This window comes from Lithobates pipiens, unplaced genomic scaffold, assembly GCF_037356315.1.
Source record: "Lithobates pipiens isolate NorthernLeopardFrog02 unplaced genomic scaffold, aLitPip1_a1.2 Scaffold_8, whole genome shotgun sequence".
NCBI classification, from domain to species: domain Eukaryota; kingdom Metazoa; phylum Chordata; class Amphibia; order Anura; family Ranidae; genus Lithobates; species Lithobates pipiens.
The window spans coordinates 298,145,074-298,167,115 of record NW_027507903.1 but is presented as its reverse complement, the minus strand read 5'-3'; the positions used below and the strand labels follow the sequence as shown (position 1 = coordinate 298,167,115).

The 22,042-nt window shown below is 47.4% G+C and overlaps 14 non-coding genes across 14 annotated transcripts; all 14 read left to right on the top strand.

Annotated features, from left to right (window-relative positions):
* The first annotated feature begins 145 nt into the window (after positions 1 to 145).
* Positions 146 to 218, top strand: TRNAV-UAC (transfer RNA valine (anticodon UAC)). Its single transcript has one exon. It is a non-coding gene; the product is annotated as a tRNA-Val (tRNA).
* Positions 219 to 1,031: 813 nt separating this feature from the next.
* TRNAV-UAC (transfer RNA valine (anticodon UAC)) lies at positions 1,032 to 1,104 on the top strand. The gene has a single exon. It is a non-coding gene; the product is annotated as a tRNA-Val (tRNA).
* Positions 1,105 to 1,919: 815 nt separating this feature from the next.
* Positions 1,920 to 1,992, top strand: TRNAV-UAC (transfer RNA valine (anticodon UAC)). Its single transcript has one exon. It is a non-coding gene; the product is annotated as a tRNA-Val (tRNA).
* An 815-nt stretch (positions 1,993 to 2,807) lies between these two features.
* On the top strand, positions 2,808 to 2,880 carry TRNAV-UAC (transfer RNA valine (anticodon UAC)). Its single transcript has one exon. It is a non-coding gene; the product is annotated as a tRNA-Val (tRNA).
* Positions 2,881 to 7,081: 4,201 nt separating this feature from the next.
* TRNAV-UAC (transfer RNA valine (anticodon UAC)) lies at positions 7,082 to 7,154 on the top strand. The gene has a single exon. It is a non-coding gene; the product is annotated as a tRNA-Val (tRNA).
* An 815-nt stretch (positions 7,155 to 7,969) lies between these two features.
* On the top strand, positions 7,970 to 8,042 carry TRNAV-UAC (transfer RNA valine (anticodon UAC)). Its single transcript has one exon. It is a non-coding gene; the product is annotated as a tRNA-Val (tRNA).
* An 815-nt stretch (positions 8,043 to 8,857) lies between these two features.
* On the top strand, positions 8,858 to 8,930 carry TRNAV-UAC (transfer RNA valine (anticodon UAC)). Its single transcript has one exon. It is a non-coding gene; the product is annotated as a tRNA-Val (tRNA).
* Positions 8,931 to 9,745: 815 nt separating this feature from the next.
* Positions 9,746 to 9,818, top strand: TRNAV-UAC (transfer RNA valine (anticodon UAC)). Its single transcript has one exon. It is a non-coding gene; the product is annotated as a tRNA-Val (tRNA).
* Positions 9,819 to 10,633: 815 nt separating this feature from the next.
* On the top strand, positions 10,634 to 10,706 carry TRNAV-UAC (transfer RNA valine (anticodon UAC)). The gene has a single exon. It is a non-coding gene; the product is annotated as a tRNA-Val (tRNA).
* An 815-nt stretch (positions 10,707 to 11,521) lies between these two features.
* TRNAV-UAC (transfer RNA valine (anticodon UAC)) lies at positions 11,522 to 11,594 on the top strand. The gene has a single exon. It is a non-coding gene; the product is annotated as a tRNA-Val (tRNA).
* Positions 11,595 to 12,409: 815 nt separating this feature from the next.
* On the top strand, positions 12,410 to 12,482 carry TRNAV-UAC (transfer RNA valine (anticodon UAC)). The gene has a single exon. It is a non-coding gene; the product is annotated as a tRNA-Val (tRNA).
* Positions 12,483 to 13,297: 815 nt separating this feature from the next.
* Positions 13,298 to 13,370, top strand: TRNAV-UAC (transfer RNA valine (anticodon UAC)). The gene has a single exon. It is a non-coding gene; the product is annotated as a tRNA-Val (tRNA).
* Positions 13,371 to 14,185: 815 nt separating this feature from the next.
* TRNAV-UAC (transfer RNA valine (anticodon UAC)) lies at positions 14,186 to 14,258 on the top strand. The gene has a single exon. It is a non-coding gene; the product is annotated as a tRNA-Val (tRNA).
* A 3,184-nt stretch (positions 14,259 to 17,442) lies between these two features.
* On the top strand, positions 17,443 to 17,515 carry TRNAV-UAC (transfer RNA valine (anticodon UAC)). Its single transcript has one exon. It is a non-coding gene; the product is annotated as a tRNA-Val (tRNA).
* The last annotated feature ends 4,527 nt before the right edge of the window (positions 17,516 to 22,042 follow it).

Genomic DNA, 22,042 nt, shown 5'->3' with positions numbered 1-22,042 from the left:
GAAACATCAGTCTTGCTACACCCTTGAAAGTGTCCTAAAACCAAAGAAATGCCAAAGGATCTCAGGTTGAATTATAGGATGCAAGGATTCTTTGGTGTTTAACCCTTCCCTTTCTGAAAAATGACAATTTGGTCAACTTCTTAGAGGTTCCATAGTGTAGCGGTTATCATGTCTGCTTTACACGCAGAAGGTCCTGGGTTCAACCCCCAGTGGAACCATTTTGAAATATGAGATCAGTTATTGACTTTCTGAAAGTCAGTGCTTGGATCGTGCCTCATACAACGCAATGCAAAGCAATAGAGCCTTCAAAGTGGAACGGAACTCAAAAAGTCAACATTTGCTATAGCGTAGGAAACATTTACACATGTGAATTGTTCCTAAGCAGTACCCTGAAAAATGTATCTTTGGCTTGAAATTCCTCCTCAAAATAGCTTGGTACTTTCTGGTATGCAAGTGTGCCCAAGCACTTCTGTGGCAGCAGCCGCATACAGTAGCTGTGTTTGTAGTGTGAGATCTAAGGCATTGAAAACCCTGACTTCTAGTCTCAGGGGAATTGGAGTGAAATATGGGGCTGTCACTACTGTGGTGCTCACTCTTCTCCTTGCTGGTGGCTTTCAGACATGAGGAAGCAAAGCCCTGCCTCTAATGAGGTGGCCACCTCCACACAGAGACACAGTATAAAACAAGACATGGTAAGTCAGTAATGGGGAGAAGATCAGCTGCAGGGAGGCAACAGGCACGTCTGGCAACTAGTCCTTTACCCTCTCCCTTCCATTTCTTGAGGAACGGCTTCCAGAGTATAGCTTTTATACGGGAACCGTAGTGACCCTGGAGCTCTTTGCTAAGGGCTGGTACCAGGTCATGGCCCTTATGTAAAGAGTGGCCAGAAACATCAGTCTTGCTACACCCTTGAAAGTGTCCTAAAACCAAAGAAATGCCAAAGGATCTCAGGTTGAATTATAGGATGCAAGGATTCTTTGGTGTTTAACCCTTCCCTTTCTGAAAAATGACAATTTGGTCAACTTCTTACAGGTTCCATAGTGTAGCGGTTATCACGTCTGCTTTACACGCAGAAGGTCCTGGGTTCAACCCCCAGTGGAACCATTTTGAAATATGAGATCAGTTATTGACTTTCTGAAAGTCAGTGCTTGGATCGTGCCTCATACAACGCAATGCAAAGCAATAGAGCCTTCAAAGTGGAACGGAACTCAAAAAGTCAACATTTGCTATAGCGTAGGAAACATTTACACATGTGAATTGTTCCTAAGCAGTACCCTGAAAAATGTATCTTTGGCCTGAAATTCCTGCTCAAAATAGCTTGGTACTTTCTGGTATGCAAGTGTGCCCAAGCACTTCTGTGGCAGCAGCCGCATACAGTAGCTGTGTGTTTATAGTGTGAGATCTAAGGCATTGAAAACTCTGACTTCTAGTCTCAGGGGAATTGGAGTGAAATATGGGGCTGTCACTACTGTGGTGCTCACTCTTCTCCTTGCTGGCGGCTTTCAGACATGAGGAAGCAAAGCCCTGCCTCTAATGAGGTGGCCACCTCCACACAGAGACACAGTATAAAACAAGACATGGTAAGTCAGTAATGGGGAGAAGATCAGCTGCAGGGAGGCAACAGGCACGTCTGGCAACTAGTCCTTTACCCTCTCCCTTCCATTTCTTGAGGAACGGCTTCCAGAGTATAGCTTTTATACGGGAACCGTAGTGACCCTGGAGCTCTTTGCTAAAGGCTGGTGCCAGGTCATGGCCCTTATGCAAAGAGTGGCCAGAAACATCAGTCTTGCTTCACCCTTGAAAGTGTCCTAAAACCAAAGAAATGCCAAAGGATCTCAGGTTGAATTATAGGATGCAAGGATTCTTTGGTGTTTAACCCTTCCCTTTCTGAAAAATGACAATTTGGTCAACTTCTTAGAGGTTCCATAGTGTAGCGGTTATCACGTCTGCTTTACACGCAGAAGGTCCTGGGTTCAACCCCCAGTGGAACCATTTTGAAATATGAGATCAGTTATTGACTTTCTGAAAGTCAGTGCTTGGATCGTGCCTCATACAACGCAATGCAAAGCAATAGAGCCTTCAAAGTGGAACGGAACTCAAAAAGTCAACATTTGCTATAGCGTAGGAAACATTTACACATGTGAATTGTTCCTAAGCAGTACCCTGAAAAATGTATCTTTGGCTTGAAATTCCTCCTCAAAATAGCTTGGTACTTTCTGGTATGCAAGTGTGCCCAAGCACTTCTGTGGCAGCAGCCGCATACAGTAGCTGTGTGTTTGTAGTGTGAGATCTAAGGCATTGAAAACTCTGACTTCTAGTCTCAGGGGAATTGGAGTGAAATATGGGGCTGTCACTACTGTGGTGCTCACTCTTCTCCTTGCTGGCGGCTTTCAGACATGAGGAAGCAAAGCCCTGCCTCTAATGAGGTGGCCACCTCCACACAGAGACACAGTATAAAACAAGACATGGTAAGTCAGTAATGGGGAGAAGATCAGCTGCAGGGAGGCAACAGGCACGTCTGGCAACTAGTCCTTTACCCTCTCCCTTCCATTTCTTGAGGAACGGCTTCCAGAGTAAAGCTTTTATACGGGAACCGTAGTGACCCTGGAGCTCTTTGCTAAGGGCTGGTGCCAGGTCATGGCCCTTATGCAAAGAGTGGCCAGAAACATCAGTCTTGCTACACCCTTGAAAGTGTCCTAAAACCAAAGAAATGCCAAAGGATCTCAGGTTGAATTATAGGATGCAAGGATTCTTTGGTGTTTAACCCTTCCCTTTCTGAAAAATGACAATTAGGTCAACTTCTTAGAGGTTCCATAGTGTAGCGGTTATCACGTCTGCTTTACACGCAGAAGGTCCTGGGTTCAACCCCCAGTGGGACCATTTTGAAATATGAGATCAGTTATTGACTTTCTGAAAGTCAGTGCTTGGATCGTGCCTCATACAACGCAATGCAAAGCAATAGAGCCTTCAAAGTGGAACGGAACTCAAAAAGTCAACATTTGCTATAGCGTAGGAAACATTTACACATGTGAATTGTTCCTAAGCAGTACCCTGAAAAATGTATCTTTGGCTTGAAATTCCTCCTCAAAATAGCTTGGTACTTTCTGGTATGCAAGTGTGCCCAAGCACTTCTGTGGCAGCAGCCGCATACAGTAGCTGTGTGTTTGTAGTGTGAGATCTAAGGCATTGAAAACTCTGACTTCTAGTCTCAGGGGAATTGGAGTGAAATATGGGGCTGTCACTACTGTGGTGCTCACTCTTCTCCTTGCTGGCGGCTTTCAGACATGAGGAAGCAAAGCCCTGCCTCTAATGAGGTGGCCACCTCCACACAGAGACACAGTATAAAACAAGACATGGTAAGTCAGTAATGGGGAGAAGATCAGCTGCAGGGAGGCAACAGGCACGTCTGGCAACTAGTCCTTTACCCTCTCCCTTCCATTTCTTGAGGAACGGCTTCCAGAGTATAGCTTTTATGCGGGAACCGTAGTGAACCTGGAGCTCTTTGCTAAGGGCTGGTACCAGGTCATGGCCCTTATGCAAAGAGTGGCCAGAAACATCAGTCTTGCTACACCCTTGAAAGTGTCCTAAAACCAAAGAAATGCCAAAGGATCTCAGGTTGAATTATAGGATGCAAGGATTCTTTGGTGTTTAACCCTTCCCTTTCTTAAAAATGGCAATTTGGTCAACTTCTTACAGGTTTCATAGTGTAGCGGTTATCACCAGTGGCGGAACTACCGCCATAGCGACCGACGCGGGCGCTATGGGGCCCGCAGCCGAGTTGGGGCCTGGTGAGTGGTGTTAGTAGGCGGGTGCTGGCCGCTCCGGGTGACACCCGCCAGAGGGGTGACACGCTGGGGTAGCGGCAGCCGCCCGCATCACTAACACTGCTCTCTGTAGTGCTGGGACACACAAAACAAAATGGTGTTAAACTGGCAGTATTGCACACAGAACTATATGGCGTTAAACTGGCAGTAACGCAATCAAATAGACGGTGTTCAATCATCACTACACTGAACTGTCCCTACTCTAGTAATACACTAATGTCAAGATTACTGACACGGTCTCACTACACTACACCAGTGGCGGAACTACCGCCATAGCGACCCATGCGGGCGCTATGGGGCCCGCAGCCGAGTTGGGGCCTGGTGAGTGGTGTTAGTAGGCGGGTGCTGGCCGCTCCGGGTGACACCCGCCAGAGGGGTGACACGCTGGGGTAGCGGCAGCCGCCCGCATCACTAACACTGCTCTCTGTAGTGCTGGGACAGGGACATAGCAGCACGGACCGCAGCCGCCTCCCCCTCTTCTCTGTTTACATCCACAGAGGAGGAGGAGCCTACGCTCGAGGAACACGCACGGCACTGTGTATCAGCGCTGTTCTGAGGTATGTAGGGGGGGTCTGCACTACTGAGGGGGTCTGCATTGAGTGGGGGTCTGCTGCACTGAGGGGGGTCTACACTATTGGGGGGGTCTGCACTATTGAGAGGGGGTCTGCTGTACTGAGGGGGGTCTACACTACTGGGGGGGTCTGCACTATTGAGGGGGGGGGGGTCTGCTGCACTGAGGTGGGGTCTGCACTACTGAGGGGTGGACTGCTGCACTGAGGGGGGGTCTGCACTACTGGGGGGGGGGGGGTCTGCTGCACTGAGGGGGGTCTACACTACTGAGGGGGTCTGTACTGAGGGGTGTCTGTACTGAGGGGTGTCTAAACTACTGAGGGGGGGTCCTGCACTGAGGGGGTCTGCACTACTAGGGGGGTCTGCACTGAGGGGGAGTCTACATTACTGTGGGGGGGTCTGCACTACTGTGGGGGGAGCCTGCACTACTGAGGGGGAAGTCTGCACTACTAAGGGGTGGTCTGCACTACTAGGGGGGCCTGCACTACTGAGGGGGTCTGCACTACTGAGGGGGTCTGCACTACTAGGGGGGTCTGCACTACTAAGGGGGGTCTGCACTACTAAGGGGGGTCTGCACTACTAAGGGAGGGTCTGCACTACTGAGGGGGTCTGCACTACTGAGGGGGTCTGCACTACTAGGGGGGTCTGCACTACTAAGGGGGGGGGGTCTGCACTACTAAGGGGGGGGGTCTGCACTACTAAGGGGGGGGGGGTCTGCACTACTAAGGGAGGGTCTGCACTACTAAGGGAGGGTCTGCACTACTGAGGGGGGAGTCTGCACTACTGAGGGGGGAGTCTGCACTACTGAGGGGGGAGCCTGCACTACTGAGGGGGGGGAGCCTGCACTGCTGGGGGGTGTCCCTGCACTGCTGGGGGGTGTCCCTGCACTGCTGGGGGGTGTCTGCACCGCTGGGGGGGTGTCTGCACTGCTGGGGGGTCCTGCACAGAGGGGGGTCTGTAATGGGAGGTGTCTGCACTACTGAGGGGTATCTGCACTGAGGGGGGGCGTCTGCACTACTCAGGGGGGAGGTGTTTGCAATGCTGGGGGGTGTCTGCAATGCTGGGGGGTGTCTGCAATGCTGGGGGGTGTCTGCAATGCTGGGGGTGTCTGTAATAAGGGGGTGTCTGTACTGCTGGGGGGTCCTGCACTGAGTGGGGGTCTGTAATGGAGGGGTGTCTGCACTACTGAGGGGGGGGTCTTCACTGAGGGGGAGTCTGCACTACTGAGGGGGGAGTCTGCACTACTGAGGGGGGTCCTGCACTGAGGTCGGTCTGTACTGAGGGGGTGGTCTGGACTGGGGGGGGGTGTCTGCACTGGGAGGTATTTGTACTGCTGGGGTGGTCCTGCACTGAGGGGGGGTCTGTACTAAGTGGGGGGTCTGCACTGGGGTGGATCTGTACTAAGGGGGGTGTCTGCACTGCTGGGGGGTCTGTACTACTGAGGGGGGTCTGTACTGCTGGGGGGTCCTGCACTGAGGGGGGTGTCTGTACTGCTGGGGGTCTGCACTGAGGTAGGGGGTGTCTGTACTGCTGGGGGGTCTGCACTGAGGTAGGCGGATGTCTGTACTGAGGGGTGTCTGTACTGCTGGGGGGTCTGCACTGTACTGATGGAGGTCAGCAATGTGTGTCCTTCAGGGGCTGCATACAGTATACTGCATACTTTGTTGTTTGAAATTAATATAAGCTGTTGCCTGGGTACTGTGCCACATGGGTGTGGTAATCTGTTGTTCAATGGCATTAGTTAATTTTTTTTGGTGGAGGGGGGGCCCATACAACATTTTGCTATGGGGCCCTGTGATTTCTAGTTACGCCCCTGGTTATCACCTCTGCTTTACACGCAGAAGGTCCTGGGTTCAACCCCCAGTAGAACCATTTTGAAATATGAGATCAGTTATTGACTTTCTGAAAGTCAGTGCTTGGATCGTGCCTCATACAACGCAATGCAAAGCAATAGAGCCTTCAAAGTGGAACGGAACTCAAAAAGGCAACATTTGCTATAGCGTAGGAAACATTTACACATGTGAATTGTTCCTAAGCAGTACCCTGAAAAATGTATCTTTGGCCTGAAATTCCTGCTTAAAATAGCTTGGTACTTTCTGGTATGCAAGTGTGCCCAAGCACTTCTGTGGCAGCAGCCGCATACAGTAGCTGTGTGTTTGTAGTGTGAGATCTAAGGCATTGAAAACCCTGACTTCTAGTCTCAGGGGAATTGGAGTGAAATATGGGGCTGTCACTACTGTGGTGCTCACTCTTCTCCTTGCTGGCGGCTTTCAGACATGAGGAAGCAAAGCCCCGCCTCTAATGAGGTGGCCACCTCCACACAGAGACACAGTATAAAACAAGACATGGTAAGTCAGTAATGGGGAGAAGATCAGCTGCAGGGAGGCAACAGGCACGTCTGGCAACTAGTCCTTTACCCTCTCCCTTCCATTTCTTGAGGAACGGCTTCCAGAGTAAAGCTTTTATACGGGAACCGTAGTGACCCTGGAGCTCTTTGCTAAGGGCTGGTGCCAGGTCATGGCCCTTATGCAAAGAGTGGCCAGAAACATCAGTCTTGCTACACCCTTGAAAGTGTCCTAAAACCAAAGAAATGCCAAAGGATCTCAGGTTGAATTATAGGATGCAAGGATTCTTTGGTGTTTAACCCTTCCCTTTCTGAAAAATGACAATTAGGTCAACTTCTTAGAGGTTCCATAGTGTAGCGGTTATCACGTCTGCTTTACACGCAGAAGGTCCTGGGTTCAACCCCCAGTGGAACCATTTTGAAATATGAGATCAGTTATTCACTTTCTGAAAGTCAGTGCTTGGATCGTGCCTCATACAACGCAATGCAAAGCAATAGAGCCTTCAAAGTGGAACGGAACTCAAAAAGTCAACATTTGCTATAGCGTAGGAAACAATTACACATGTGAATTGTTCCTAAGCAGTACCCTGAAAAATGTATCTTTGGCTTAAAATTCCTCCTCAAAATAGCTTGGTACTTTCTGGTATGCAAGTGTGCCCAAGCACTTCTGTGGCAGCAGCCGCATACAGTAGCTGTGTGTTTGTAGTGTGAGATCTAAGGCATTGAAAACTCTGACTTCTAGTCTCAGGGGAATTGGAGTGAAATATGGGGCTGTCACTACTGTGGTGCTCACTCTTCTCCTTGCTGGCGGCTTTCAGACATGAGGAAGCAAAGCCCTGCCTCTAATGAGGTGGCCACCTCCACACAGAGACACAGTATAAAACAAGACATGGTAAGTCAGTAATGGGGAGAAGATCAGCTGCAGGGAGGCAACAGGCACGTCTGGCAACTAGTCCTTTACCCTCTCCCTTCCATTTCTTGAGGAACGGCTTCCAGAGTATAGCTTTTATACGGGAACCGTAGTGACCCTGGAGCTCTTTGCTAAGGGCTGGTACCAGGTCATGGCCCTTATGCAAAGAGTGGCCAGAAACATCAGTCTTGCTACACCCTTGAAAGTGTCCTAAAACCAAAGAAATGCCAAAGGATCTCAGGTTGAATTATAGGATGCAAGGATTCTTTGGTGTTTAACCCTTCCCTTTCTGAAAAATGACAATTTGGTAAACTTCTTACAGGTTCCATAGTGTAGCGGTTATCACATCAGCTTTACACGCAGAAGGTCCTGGGTTCAACCCCCAGTGGAACCATTTTGAAATATGAGATCAGTTATTGACTTTCTGAAAGTCAGTGCTTGGATCGTGCCTCATACAACGCAATGCAAAGCAATAGAGCCTTCAAAGTGGAACGGAACTCAAAAAGTCAACATTTGCTATAGCGTAGGAAACATTTACACATGTGAATTGTTCCTAAGCAGTACCCTGAAAAATGTATCTTTGGCCTGAAATTCCTGCTCAAAATAGCTTGGTACTTTCTGGTATGCAAGTGTGCCCAAGCACTTCTGTGGCAGCAGCCGCATACAGTAGCTGTGTGTTTGTAGTGTGAGATCTAAGGCATTGAAAACTCTGACTTCTAGTCTCAGGGGAATTGGAGTGAAATATGGGGCTGTCACTACTGTGGTGCTCACTCTTCTCCTTGCTGGCGGCTTTCAGACATGAGGAAGCAAAGCCCTGCCTCTAATGAGGTGGCCACCTCCACACAGAGACACAGTATAAAACAAGACATGGTAAGTCAGTAATGGGGAGAAGATCAGCTGCAGGGAGGCAACAGGCACGTCTGGCAACTAGTCCTTTACCCTCTCCCTTCCATTTCTTGAGGAACGGCTTCCAGAGTATAGCTTTTATACGGGAACCGTAGTGACCCTGGAGCTCTTTGCTAAGGGCTGGTACCAGGTCATGGCCCTTATGCAAAGAGTGGCCAGAAACATCAGTCTTGCTACACCCTTGAAAGTGTCCTAAAACCAAAGAAATGCCAAAGGATCTCAGGTTGAATTATAGGATGCAAGGATTCTTTGGTGTTTAACCCTTCCCTTTCTGAAAAATGACAATTTGGTCAACTTCTTACAGGTTCCATAGTGTAGCGGTTATCACGTCTGCTTTACACGCAGAAGGTCCTGGGTTCAACCCCCAGTGGAACCATTTTGAAATATGAGATCAGTTATTGACTTTCTGAAAGTCAGTGCTTGGATCGTGCCTCATACAACGCAATGCAAAGCAATAGAGCCTTCAAAGTGGAACGGAACTCAAAAAGTCAACATTTGCTATAGCGTAGGAAACATTTACACATGTGAATTGTTCCTAAGCAGTACCCTGAAAATTGTATCTTTGGCCTGAAATTCCTGCTCAAAATAGCTTGGTACTTTCTGGTATGCAAGTGTGCCCAAGCACTTCTGTGGCAGCAGCCGCATACAGTAGCTGTGTGTTTGTAGTGTGAGATCTAAGGCATTGAAAACTCTGACTTCTAGTCTCAGGGGAATTGGAGTGAAATATGGGGCTGTCACTACTGTGGTGCTCACTCTTCTCCTTGCTGGCGGCTTTCAGACATGAGGAAGCAAAGCCCTGCCTCTAATGAGGTGGCCACCTCCACACAGAGACACAGTATAAAACAAGACATGGTAAGTCAGTAATGGGGAGAAGATCAGCTGCAGGGAGGCAACAGGCACGTCTGGCAACTAGTCCTTTACCCTCTCCCTTCCATTTCTTGAGGAACGGCTTCCAGAGTATAGCTTTTATACGGGAACCGTAGTGACCCTGGAGCTCTTTGCTAAGGGCTGGTACCAGGTCATGGCCCGTATGCAAAGAGTGGCCAGAAACATCAGTCTTGCTACACCCTTGAAAGTGTCCTAAAACCAAAGAAATGCCAAAGGATCTCAGGTTGAATTATAGGATGCAAGGATTCTTTGGTGTTTAACCCTTCCCTTTCTGAAAAATGACAATTTGGACAACTTCGTACAGGTTCCATAGTGTAGCGGTTATCACGTCTGCTTTACACGCAGAAGGTCCTGGGTTCAACCCCCAGTGGAACCATTTTGAAATATGAGATCAGTTATTGACTTTCTGAAAGTCAGTGCTTGGATCGTGCCTCATACAACGCAATGCAAAGCAATAGAGCCTTCAAAGTGGAACGGAACTCAAAAAGTCAACATTTGCTATAGCGTAGGAAACATTTACACATGTGAATTTTTCCTAAGCAGTACCCTGAAAAATGTATCTTTGGCCTGAAATTCCTGCTCAAAATAGCTTGGTACTTTTTGGTATGCAAGTGTGCCCAAGCACTTCTGTGGCAGCAGCCGCATACAGTAGCTGTGTGTTTGTAGTGTGAGATCTAAGGCATTGAAAACTCTGACTTCTAGTCTCAGGGGAATTGGAGTGAAATATGGGGCTGTCACTACTGTGGTGCTCACTCTTCTCCTTGCTGGCGGCTTTCAGACATGAGGAAGCAAAGCCCTGCCTCTAATGAGGTGGCCACCTCCACACAGAGACACAGTATAAAACAAGACATGGTAAGTCCGTAATGGGGAGAAGATCAGCTGCAGGGAGGCAACAGGCACGTCTGGCAACTAGTCCTTTACCCTCTCCCTTCCATTTCTTGAGGAACGGCTTCCAGAGTATAGCTTTTATACGGGAACCGTAGTGACCCTGGAGCTCTTTGCTAAGGGCTGGTGCCAGGTCATGGCCCTTATGCAAAGAGTGGCCAGAAACATCAGTCTTGCTACACCCTTGAAAGTGTCCTAAAACCAAAGAAATGCCAAAGGATCTCAGGTTGAATTATAGGATGCAAGGATTCTTTGGTGTTTAACCCTTCCCTTTCTGAAAAATGACAATTTGGTCAACTTCTTAGAGGTTCCATAGTGTAGCGGTTATCACGTCTGCTTTACACGCAGAAGGTCCTGGGTTCAACCCCCAGTGGAACCATTTTGAAATATGAGATCAGTTATTGACTTTCTGAAAGTCAGTGCTTGGATCGTGCCTCATACAACGCAATGCAAAGCAATAGAGCCTTCAAAGTGGAACGGAACTCAAAAAGTCAACATTTGCTATAGCGTAGGAAACATTTACACATGTGAATTGTTCCTAAGCAGTACCTTGAAAAACGTATCTTTGGCCTGAAATTCCTGCTCAAAATAGCTTGGTACTTTCTGGTATGCAAGTGTGCCCAAGCACTTCTGTGGCAGCAGCCGCATAAAGTAGCTGTGTGTTTGTAGTGTGAGATCTAAGGCATTGAAAACTCTGACTTCTAGTCTCAGGGGAATTGGAGTGAAATATGGGGCTGTCACTACTGTGGTGCTCACTCTTCTCCTTGCTGGCGGCTTTCAGACATGAGGAAGCAAAGCCCTGCCTCTAATGAGGTGGCCACCTCCACACAGAGACACAGTATAAAACAAGACATGGTAAGTCAGTAATGGGGAGAAGATCAGCTGCAGGGAGGCAACAGGCACGTCTGGCAACTAGTCCTTTACCCTCTCCCTTCCATTTCTTGAGGAACGGCTTCCAGAGTATAGCTTTTATACGGGAACCGTAGTGACTCTGGAGCTCTTTGCTAAGGGCTGGTGCCAGGTCATGGCCCTTATGCAAAGAGTGGCCAGAAACATCAGTCTTGCTACACCCTTGAAAGTGTCCTAAAACCAAAGAAATGCCAAAGGATCTCAGGTTGAATTATAGGATGCAAGGATTCTTTGGTGTTTAACCCTTCCCTTTCTGAAAAATGACAATTTGGTCAACTTCTTACAGGTTCCATAGTGTAGCGGTTATCACGTCTGCTTTACATGCAGATGGTCCTGGGTTCAACCCCCAGTGGAACCATTTTGAAATATGAGATCAGTTATTGACTTTCTGAAAGTCAGTGCTTGGATCGTGCCTCATACAACGCAATGCAAAGCAATAGAGCCTTCAAAGTGGAACGGAACTCAAAAAGTCAACATTTGCTATAGCGTAGGAAACATTTACACATGTGAATTGTTCCTAAGCAGTACCCTGAAAAATGTATCTTTGGCCTGAAATTCCTGCTCAAAATAGCTTGGTACTTTCTGGTATGCAAGTGTGCCCAAGCACTTCTGTGGCAGCAGCCGCATACAGTAGCTGTGTGTTTGTAGTGTGAGATCTAAGGCATTGAAAACTCTGACTTCTAGTCTCAGGGGAATTGGAGTGAAATATGGGGCTGTCACTACTGTGGTGCTCACTCTTCTCCTTGCTGGCGGCTTTCAGACATGAGGAAGCAAAGCCCTGCCTCTAATGAGGTGGCCACCTCCACACAGAGACACAGTATAAAACAAGACATGGTAAGTCAGTAATGGGGAGAAGATCAGCTGCAGGGAGGCAACAGGCACGTCTGGCAACTAGTCCTTTACCCTCTCCCTTCCATTTCTTGAGGAACGGCTTCCAGAGTATAGCTTTTATACGGGAACCGTAGTGACCCTGGAGCTCTTTGCTAAGGGCTGGTACCAGGTCATGGCCCTTATGCAAAGAGTGGCCAGAAACATCAGTCTTGCTACACCCTTGAAAGTGTCCTAAAACCAAAGAAATGCCAAAGGATCTCAGGTTGAATTATAGGATGCAAGGATTCTTTGGTGTTTAACCCTTCCCTTTCTGAAAAATGACAATTTGGGCAACTTCTTACAGGTTCCATAGTGTAGCGGTTATCACGTCTGCTTTACACGCAGAAGGTCCTGGGTTCAACCCCCAGTGGAACCATTTTGAAATATGAGATCAGTTATTGACTTTCTTAAAGTCAGTGCTTGGATCGTGCCTCATACAACGCAATGCAAAGCAATAGAGCCTTCAAAGTGGAACGGAACTCAAAAAGTCAACGTTTGCTATAGCTTAGGAAACATTTACACATGTGAATTGTTCCTAAGCAGTACCCTGAAAAATGTATCTTTGGCTTGAAATTCCTCCTCAAAATAGCTTAGTACTTTCTGGTATGCAAGTGTGCCCAAGCACTTCTGTGGCAGCAGCCGCATACAGTAGCTGTGTGTTTGTAGTGTGAGATCTAAGGCATTGAAAACTCTGACTTCTAGTCTCAGGGGAATTGGAATGAAATATGGGACTGTCACTACTGTGGTGCTCACTCTTCTCCTTGCTGGCGGCTTTCAGACACGAGGAAGCAAAGCCCTGCCTCTAATGAGGTGGCCACCTCCACACAGAGACACAGTATAAAACAAGACATGGTAAGTCAGTAATGGGGAGAAGATCAGCTGCAGGGAGGCAACAGGCACGTCTGGCAACTAGTCCTTTACCCTCTCCCTTCCATTTCTTGAGGAACGGCTTCCAGAGTATAGCTTTTATACAGGAACCGTAGTGACCCTGGAGCTCTTTGGTAAGGGCTGGTACCAGGTCATGGCCCTTATGCAAAGAGTGGCCAGAAACATCATTCTTGCTACACCCTTGAAAGTGTCCTAAAACCAAAGAAATGCCAAAGGATCTCAGGTTGAATTATAGGATGCAAGGATTCTTTGGTGTTTAACCCTTCCCTTTCTGAAAAATGACAATTTGGTCATCTTCTTACAGGTTCCATAGTGTAGCGGTTATCACGTCTGCTTTACACGCAGAAGGTCCTGGGTTCAACCCCCAGTGGAACCATTTTGAAATATGAGATCAGTTATTGACTTTCTGAAAGTCAGTGCTTGGATCATGCCTCATACAACGCAATGCAAAGCAATAGAGCCTTCAAAGTGGAACGGAACTCAAAAAATCAACATTTGCTATAGCGTAGGAAACATTTACACATGTGAATTGTTCCTAAGCAGTACCCTGAAAAATGTATCTTTGGCCTGAAATTCCTGCTCAAAATAGCTTGGTACTTTCTGGTATGCAAGTGTGCCCAAGCACTTCTGTGGCAGCAGCCGCATACAGTAGCTGTGTGTTTGTAGTGTGAGATCTAAGGCATTGAAAACTCTGACTTCTAGTCTCAGGGGAATTGGAGTGAAATATGGGGCTGTCACTACTGTGGTGCTCACTCTTCTCCTTGCTGGCGGCTTTCAGACACGAGGAAGCAAAGCCCTGCCTCTAATGAGGTGGCCACCTCCACACAGAGACACAGTATAAAACAAGACGTGGTAAGTCAGTAATGGGGAGAAGATCAGCTGCAGGGAGGCAACAGGCACGTCTGGCAACTAGTCCTTTACCCTCTCCCTTCCATTTCTTGAGGAATGGCTTCCAGAGTATAGCTTTTATACAGGAACCGTAGTGACCCTGGAGCTCTTTGGTAAGGGCTGGTACCAGGTCATGGCCCTTATGCAAAGAGTGGCCAGAAACATCAGTCTTGCTACACCCTTGAAAGTGTCCTAAAACCAAAGAAATGCCAAAGGATCTCAGGTTGAATTATAGGATGCAAGGATTCTTTGGTGTTTAACCCTTCCCTTTCTGAAAAATGACAATTTGGTTAATTTCTTACAGGTTCCATAGTGTAGCAGTTATCACGTCTGCTTTACACGCAGAAGGTCCTGGGTTCAAACCCCAGTGGAACCATTTTGAAATATGAGATCAGTTATTGACTTTCTGAAAGTCAGTGCTTGGATCGTGCCTCATACAACGCAATGCAAAGCAATAGAGCCTTCAAAGTGGAACGGAACTCAAAAAGTCAACATTTGCTATAGCGTAGGAAACATTTACACATGTGAATTGTTCCTAAGCAGTACCCTGAAAAATGTATCTTTGGCCTGAAATTCCTGCTCAAAATAGCTTGGTACTTTCTGGTATGCAAGTGTGCCCAAGCACTTCTGTGGCAGCAGCCGCATACAGTAGCTGTGTGTTTGTAGTGTGAGGCCGCGTACACACGCGCGGACTGTTTGCCCAACCTTGCTCGGCAAACAGTTTGTCAAACAGTCCGCTCAAAATTTGCATGAGCGGACTTGCCCACACACGAGCGGACTGTTTGACGAACAAGGTTGGGCAAACAGTTCGCTCAACTTTTGAAATGAACGGACTCGCCCACGTAAGGCGGAGGCAAGTCCGCCCATTTCGAGCGCGTGTACAGGTAGGCGGGGCCCGCGAAGGAGACGTCGCGGGCTCCGCCGCCTGGAATGGGCTTAAAGGGGAACCCCAACGCCGAAAAAAATCGGCGTGGGGGTTCCCCCCAAGTCCACACCAGACCCTTGTCCGAGCACGCTACCCGGCCGGCCAGGAAAGGGGGGCGAGCGAGCGCGCCCCCCCTCCTGAGCCGTACCAGGCCGCGTGCCCTCAACATGGGGGGGTGCCTTGGGGAAGGGGGGGCCGCGCGGCCCCCCCACCCCAAAGCACCTTGTCCCCATGTTGATGAGGACAAGGGCCTCTTCCCGACAACCCTGGCCGTTGGTTGTCGGGGTCTGCGGGCGGGGGGCTTATCGGAATCCGGGAGCCCCCTTTAAGAAGGGGGCCCCCGGATACCGGCCCCCCACCCTATGTGAATGAGTATGGGGTACAATGTACCCCTACCCATTCACCTGTGAAATAAAGTACAAATAAAAACACAACACAGGGGGAAAAAATATTTTATTGCACAGCCGGGGGTCTTCCGTCTTCGGGGGTCTTCTCGCCGGACTCCTCCGCTATGTGTGTGTAGCTCTTTTGCTAGCGGAGGAGTCCGGCTTTCTTCCTCCCCGCCGCCGGCCTCTTCTCCCGACTTCGGGGGTCTTGTCCCCCTCTTCGGTTCTTCTGCCGGGCCACCGCGCCTTCTTGTAGCTCTTTTACAGGCGGTGGCCCGGTCTTCTGTCGCCGTCGCCGCCTTCCGTTCGTGTTCTTCTTCTTGTTCTTCTCCAGGCGATGTTGACACGTCGCTCCCTCCGGCCGGAATGCCAGAGCCGCCCTGCGCTGTGACTTATATAGTGACAATGGGGCGGGGTCACATGGTATATGTCACATGGGTTGATGTCACATGGTGACCCCGCCCCCTTACGATGTCATAGTCCCCATGTGACATCAACCCATGTGACCAACCCATGTGACATATACCATGTGACCCCGCCCCATTGTCACTATATAAGTGACCGCACAGCGCGTCCCCGGCATTCCGGCCGGAGAGCTCGTCGAGTCAACATCTCCAGGAGAAGAACAAGAAGAACAAGAAGAAGAACACGAACGGAAGGCGGCGACGGCGACAGAAGACCGGGCCACCGCCTGTAAAAGAGCTACAAGAAGGCGCGGTGGCCCGGCAGAAGAACCGAAGGCGGCGACAGAAGAACGGAAGACGGCGACAGAAGACCGGGCCACCGGACCAGGCGCGGTGGCCCGGCAGAAGAACCGAAGAGGGGGACAAGACCCCCGAAGTCGGGAGAAGAGGCCGGCGGCGGGGAGGAAGAAAGCCGGACTCCTCCGCTGGCAAAAGAGCTACACACACATAGCGGAGGAGTCCGGCGAGAAGACCCCCGAAGACGGAAGACCCCCGGCTGTGCAATAAAATATTTTTTCCCCGTGTTGTGTTTTTATTTGTACTTTATTTCACAGGTGAATGGGTAGGGGTACATTGTACCCCATACTCATTCACATAGGGTGGGGGGCCGGTATCCGGGGGCCCCCTTCTTAAAGGGGGCTCCCGGATTCCGATAAGCCCCCCGCCCGCAGACCCCGACAACCAACGGCCAGGGTTGTCGGGAAGAGGCCCTTGTCCTCATCAACATGGGGACAAGGTGCTTTGGGGTGGGGGGGCCGCGCGGCCCCCCCTTCCCCAAGGCACCCCCCATGTTGAGGGCACGCGGCCTGGTACGGCTCAGGAGGGGGGGCGCGCTCGCTCGCCCCCCTTTCCTGGCCGGCCGGGTAGCGTGCTCGGACAAGGGTCTGGTGTGGACTTTGGGGGAACCCCCACGCCGATTTTTTTCGGCGTTGGGGTTCCCCTTTAAGCCCATTCCAGGCGGCGGAGCCCGCGACGTCTCCTTCGCGGGCCCCGCCTACCTGTACACGCGCTCGAAATGGGCGGACTTTCCGAGCGGGAACAGTCCGCTCATTTCGAAAGTACAGCGGACAAGCCCACACACGGGCGGACTGTTCGCTCAAACACAGTTTCAGCGGACAGTTTTTCGGAATTTCCGAAAGACATTGTCCGTCCAACTGTCCGCTGAAACTGTCCGCTGAAAGCCCACACACGAGCGGACTGTCCGCCCAAACACTGTTCAGCGGACAAGGTTGGGCGAACAGTCCGCCCGTGTGTACGCGGCCTGAGATCTAAGGCATTGAAAACTCTGACTTCTAGTCTCAGGGGAATTGGAGTGAAATATGGGGCTGTCACTACTGTGGTGCTCACTCTTCTCCTTGCTGGCGGCTTTCAGACATGAGGAAGCAAAGCCCTGCCTCTAATGAGGTGGCCACCTCCACACAGAGACACAGTATAAAACAAGACATGGTAAGTCAGTAATGGGGAGAAGATCAGCTGCAGGGAGGCAACAGGCACGTCTGGCAACTAGTCCTTTACCCTCTCCCTTCCATTTCTTGAGGAACGGCTTCCAGAGTATAGCTTTTATACAGGAACCGTAGTGACCCTGGAGCTCTTTGCTAAGGGCTGGTACCAGGTCATGGCCCTTATGCAAAGAGTGGCCAGAAACATTAGTCTTGCTACACCCTTGAAAGTGTCCTAAAACCAAAGAAATGCCAAAGGATCTCAGGTTGAATTATAGGATGCAAGGATTCTTTGGTGTTTAACCCTTCCCTTTCTGAAAAATGACAATTTGGGCAACTTCTTACAGGTTCCATAGTGTAGCGGTTATCACATCTGCTTTACACGCAGAAGGTCCTGCGTTCAACCCCCAGTGGAACCATTTTGAAATATGAGATCAGTTATTGACTTGGTTCCTACAGGGGAACTTTTAGATAATTTAGATAAGTCTTGTTGTAATTCCAACACATCTAATGTGTTTTGAATGAATAACATTCGACCTGAACCCGAAGGTGTGGGCCATGAGGTGTTATGTTGGGGTAGATAGGCTACTTATATATGTGGTTAGGTCTTGTCGGGATCCTGTAATGTTATGTATGTGTATGGATAACATTCGACTAAGGAATGTTCGTCCAGCATTATCCAATGCTGAGGCAAACAGTTGACTATTAAAAGTTAGTTAAGAAGCAATTGAGGTCTAATTCTATGTTCATTCCCCTTGGCTGGAGGGTATCTAAATTAAAAATCCATTTCGTTTCGTTCCTGGATATTTTGATCGTTTTGTCTTCCCCTCTCCAGTGGCCTCTTATTTTGTCTATTCCGTAGAAAACCATTTGTCCAGGGTCCCGATTATGGAAATCCCTAAAGTGTTTGGAAACACTGTGTTTCTGGAAGCCTTTTTTGATATTTGCAATATGTTCCCTTATCCTGACTTTTAACTCCCTGGTGGTCCTTCCCACATATTGCTTATGGCAAGGACATTCAATGACGTAAGTGACGTGGGAGCTGTTACAAGTAATCAATTCTTTGATTTTATATTCTTTTCCATTAGAGGTGGAATTAAAAGTAGTTTTCTTTTTTTCGGTCTTTTTACTATTTCTGCATGGGAGGCAGTTTCCGCACTTATAGAATCCTTTTAGGGTCTCAGAGATTCTTATTTGTTTTGGTGGGTCCACCACATTTTTTACTAGTTTGTTTCGGAGTGTTGGAGCCCTCCTGTAGATGAACCGTGGTTTGTTTGGCAACATGGCCTGGAGTGAGCTGTCTGCTTGTAAAATCGGCCAATGTTTTTTGATGATACGCTCCACATCTTTATGTTGTCTGTTATACCCTGTAAGGAACGCGATGTCATGGAGGTTTTGTTTTGGTTTTACTTTCTTGCCTTCAATTAATTTTTTCCTATCCATATGTTTTACTTCATTTTTTAATTTACGGAGATTTTCTTCTTTATATCCTTTCTTCCTAAACCTTTCGATGACGATTTCCGCCTGCTTGTCAAAGTCGTCAATTTTGCTACAGTTCCTGTATAGCCGTAGAAGCTGGCCTTTGGGTATGTTCCCTAGCCACCTAGAATGGTGGCAGCTATTTGTGGGGATGTACCCATTGCGATCCGTGGTCTTGAAGAAGGTGCGGGTGCCAAGATTTCCTTCATGTTTGTAAATTTGGAGGTCCAGATAATCTACAGTCTGGGTGTTAAACTTTCCTGTGAATTTGATGTGATATATATTGTCATTGATTTCTCCAAAAAAGTCTTGCAGTTGTTCTACCGTGCCTCCCCATACCAATACAATATCGTCTATATATCGACGGTAAAATTTCAAATTTTGCCTATGCACTCCATAGATTTGTTCTTCCTCCCATCGGTTCAAAAACAAGTTCGCCACACTTGGAGCGTACTTTGCCCCCATTGCCACGCCTTTCGTCTGTGTATAGAAAGTTCCATTGTACCAGAAATAGTTCGAAGTCATTGCCATCCTTAGGCCTTCAATGATGTATTTTATTTGTTCCTGTTTTAAATCCGATAGTCGTTGTAATGCCCACTCGACACTGCTGATGCCATCCTCTTGTTTTATATTTGTGTATAGCGATTCCACGTCTATCGTCACCAGTATGTCACTTTCACTAATGGGGATTCCATTCAAGTCCTCTAGTAATTGCTTACTGTCCCTTAAGTATGACCTTCCTTTTGTCACCAGGGGCTGTAGGAAACCATCCACATATGCCCCTAACCTGGAAAACAAAGAATCGATTCCACTTATTATGGGTCTCCCAGGTGGGTGAGTTTGATTTTTGTGGATCTTAGGGACGTAATAAATAACTGGGGTCTTTGCCGCCTTTGGAAATAGGTATTTCACCTCTTTTTTATTCAAAATGCCTTGATCTTTGCCTTTTTTGATATATTTCTTAAGTTTAGTTTCATATTCTGATTTCGGGTTTTTCTTCAACTTCTTGTATGTGTCAGGTATATTCAACAAGTTCTCCATTTCTTTCTCATAGTCTTGTCTATCCAAAATGACAAGGCCGCCTCCCTTGTCTGCGGGTCTGATGATGATCCCCTTTCTCTTTTCTATTGATTTAATGGTGTCCCATATTCCTTTTCCTTTGGTTTTTCTCACCTCTATATTCCTTAGGTCATGTTCGACCATCTTCTTGAAGACCTTAATGTTTTCATCCTGCTGGACTTTGGGATTGAAGGTTGAGTTATTTCTTAATTGCGAGTGCTGGTAAAATGTGTTAGTATCTTCCTTCGTATATGGATTCCTGGTTGCAAAAAAATTTTTGATGTTAAGTTTCCTCACAAATCTTTGGAGGTCTATATATGTTTCAAATTTATCTAGTCCCTTATCTGGGGCAAACTTTAAGCCCATGTCCAGCACCCTGAGTTCTTCCTCCGTAAAAACCACCTTACTTAAATTATAAATGCCCTCCCCTATTGTTCCCTTCTTCTTTTTCTGGAGGCCTCCTCTCTTTCCTCGTATGCGTTTTCTGCTCTTCTGTCTTGTGTCCAGTGTGTTTCTTCCCCTCTTTGATTCCGATGATGGCCGTTTCCCCCATAGTTCCTCCTCGTATTGTCTTCTCTGGTCCATCTCGGGTTCCATCCACCATTTCTTCTGGGGGGCCCGTACTGTTGATTCCTTATTGGATATCGAAATGGTCTCCATTCTCTCTGGGGACCATGTCTCGTATCTCTCGGGCCTGGTGGTCTGTGTTCCTGTCCCCTGGGAAAAAAATCTCTTTCAAATCTCCGGTTTCTAAATGGGGTGTATTGGGGGTATTCCCTTAGAGGAGAGTATCTGTTGTGATGTCTCGGAATGTTGGGTGTATAGGGAGTATGATTCCCCCTATATCTGTCTTGCTCATATTCCCCTACTGTCCTCCCTTCGGGTCTCCTATACCCTGGTGTATGTGGAATGTCATTTCTTACTGTTCCATCTTGTGTGTGTGTGGGTTGGTTCCACTCCTGTTCTGTGTCTTGGGTTGGGTTTTCCCTGGATTCTTCCATTATGGATAGTTCATTGTCTTCCTCGTTATAGTTGCCCTCTATTTGCCATTTGTAAACCTGCTGGTTTTTGTAATCCAGCACATACCTCTTGAATTTCTTTTGTTTCTTCTGTTGTATTTCCTTATCATACTTTTTTAAGGTGTTCTTGTAAAATCTTTTCCCTATCTGTATATTCTGCTGTTTCTTTAAATGGTATGAGTTGATCCCTGAGTTGTGATATCTCTGTTTCTATATTTTTCAATTTATGTTGGCGTCTGATCACTATTTTCTGTAGGAGTGCTCTTTCGCTCTGATTGAAAAACTGGTACCACTCTTCCATAAGGTGCCTATCGCTTATTGCATCATTTGGGGAAACATCCCATCTTAATCTCCTGGGTGTGATTTGTTCCGCTATATACTTTTCAAGAATGGCCACATCCCACCATACCCTCAATTGCTTCTCAAGGCTATGTTTCAGGTGTTTGAATAAGCTATCCAAGTCCTGCTTAATGACCACATGTTCTTGATTAAATACCTCCACAAGGTTTACCATTCTGCTATTAACATATTTAAAAATATCCATTGCTGCAACTTTGAATTAGGGTCCGATAGGTCCCTTGTGTATAGATAAATAAATAAATAAAGTCGCGCTATGGAAAAATCAAATCTCCAATGTGATAAAAATATGTGAAATAAATTGAAATTAAAGAATGGAGAGAGAAAAGGAAATATACTGGGTTAGAGCTGCCTGTGCCTGAAGCCCTCACTTCCTTATTGGGGAGGAGAGGGAAATGAAAAATGTGAAATAAAAAGGTTATGGCGCTAAACCCTATTAGTGATGAGATGAGTTAACTTATCAAATCCTAGTGTTTATTTTTTATATAAAAAGAAAAAGAGAAAGAAAAAACTGTTGGTGATACCGTGCAGAGATATCCTAAAGCAATTTTATCCAAAACAAATTGTGTGTGATTAATGTGGAGTCAACATTCATGTTCCATTATAATTAAAACCAAAAATGGGTATTAAATTATCCTATACGTATCAACCTACTGAAAACATGTAAACCTTCATTAGATGTGCAAAATAGTGGAAATAATGTTAATATTCGACAATATGTTAGTTTAAAACAGATTGTGCAAACATGTGCAAAAAATGTGCAAAAAAACAACTAAAGGTCAGAACAACCAAGGATCAAAAATAATTCAACCATAAAATCGCATGAAGGCGCTAAATGTGCGAATAGACAATATTTTCAACCAATAATCGCATGAAGACGCATCTGTGTCCAATATAGGTCCAAAATTAATATTTGGCTTGATAGTACTGCCTCTTCAGATTATTGTTGCAATTGTTACAGAAAGTCAATGGGGGGTATTTGATTCACTCGTGCAAATAGTGCGGGCTTTCAATTAGAGAACTTCATCCCCG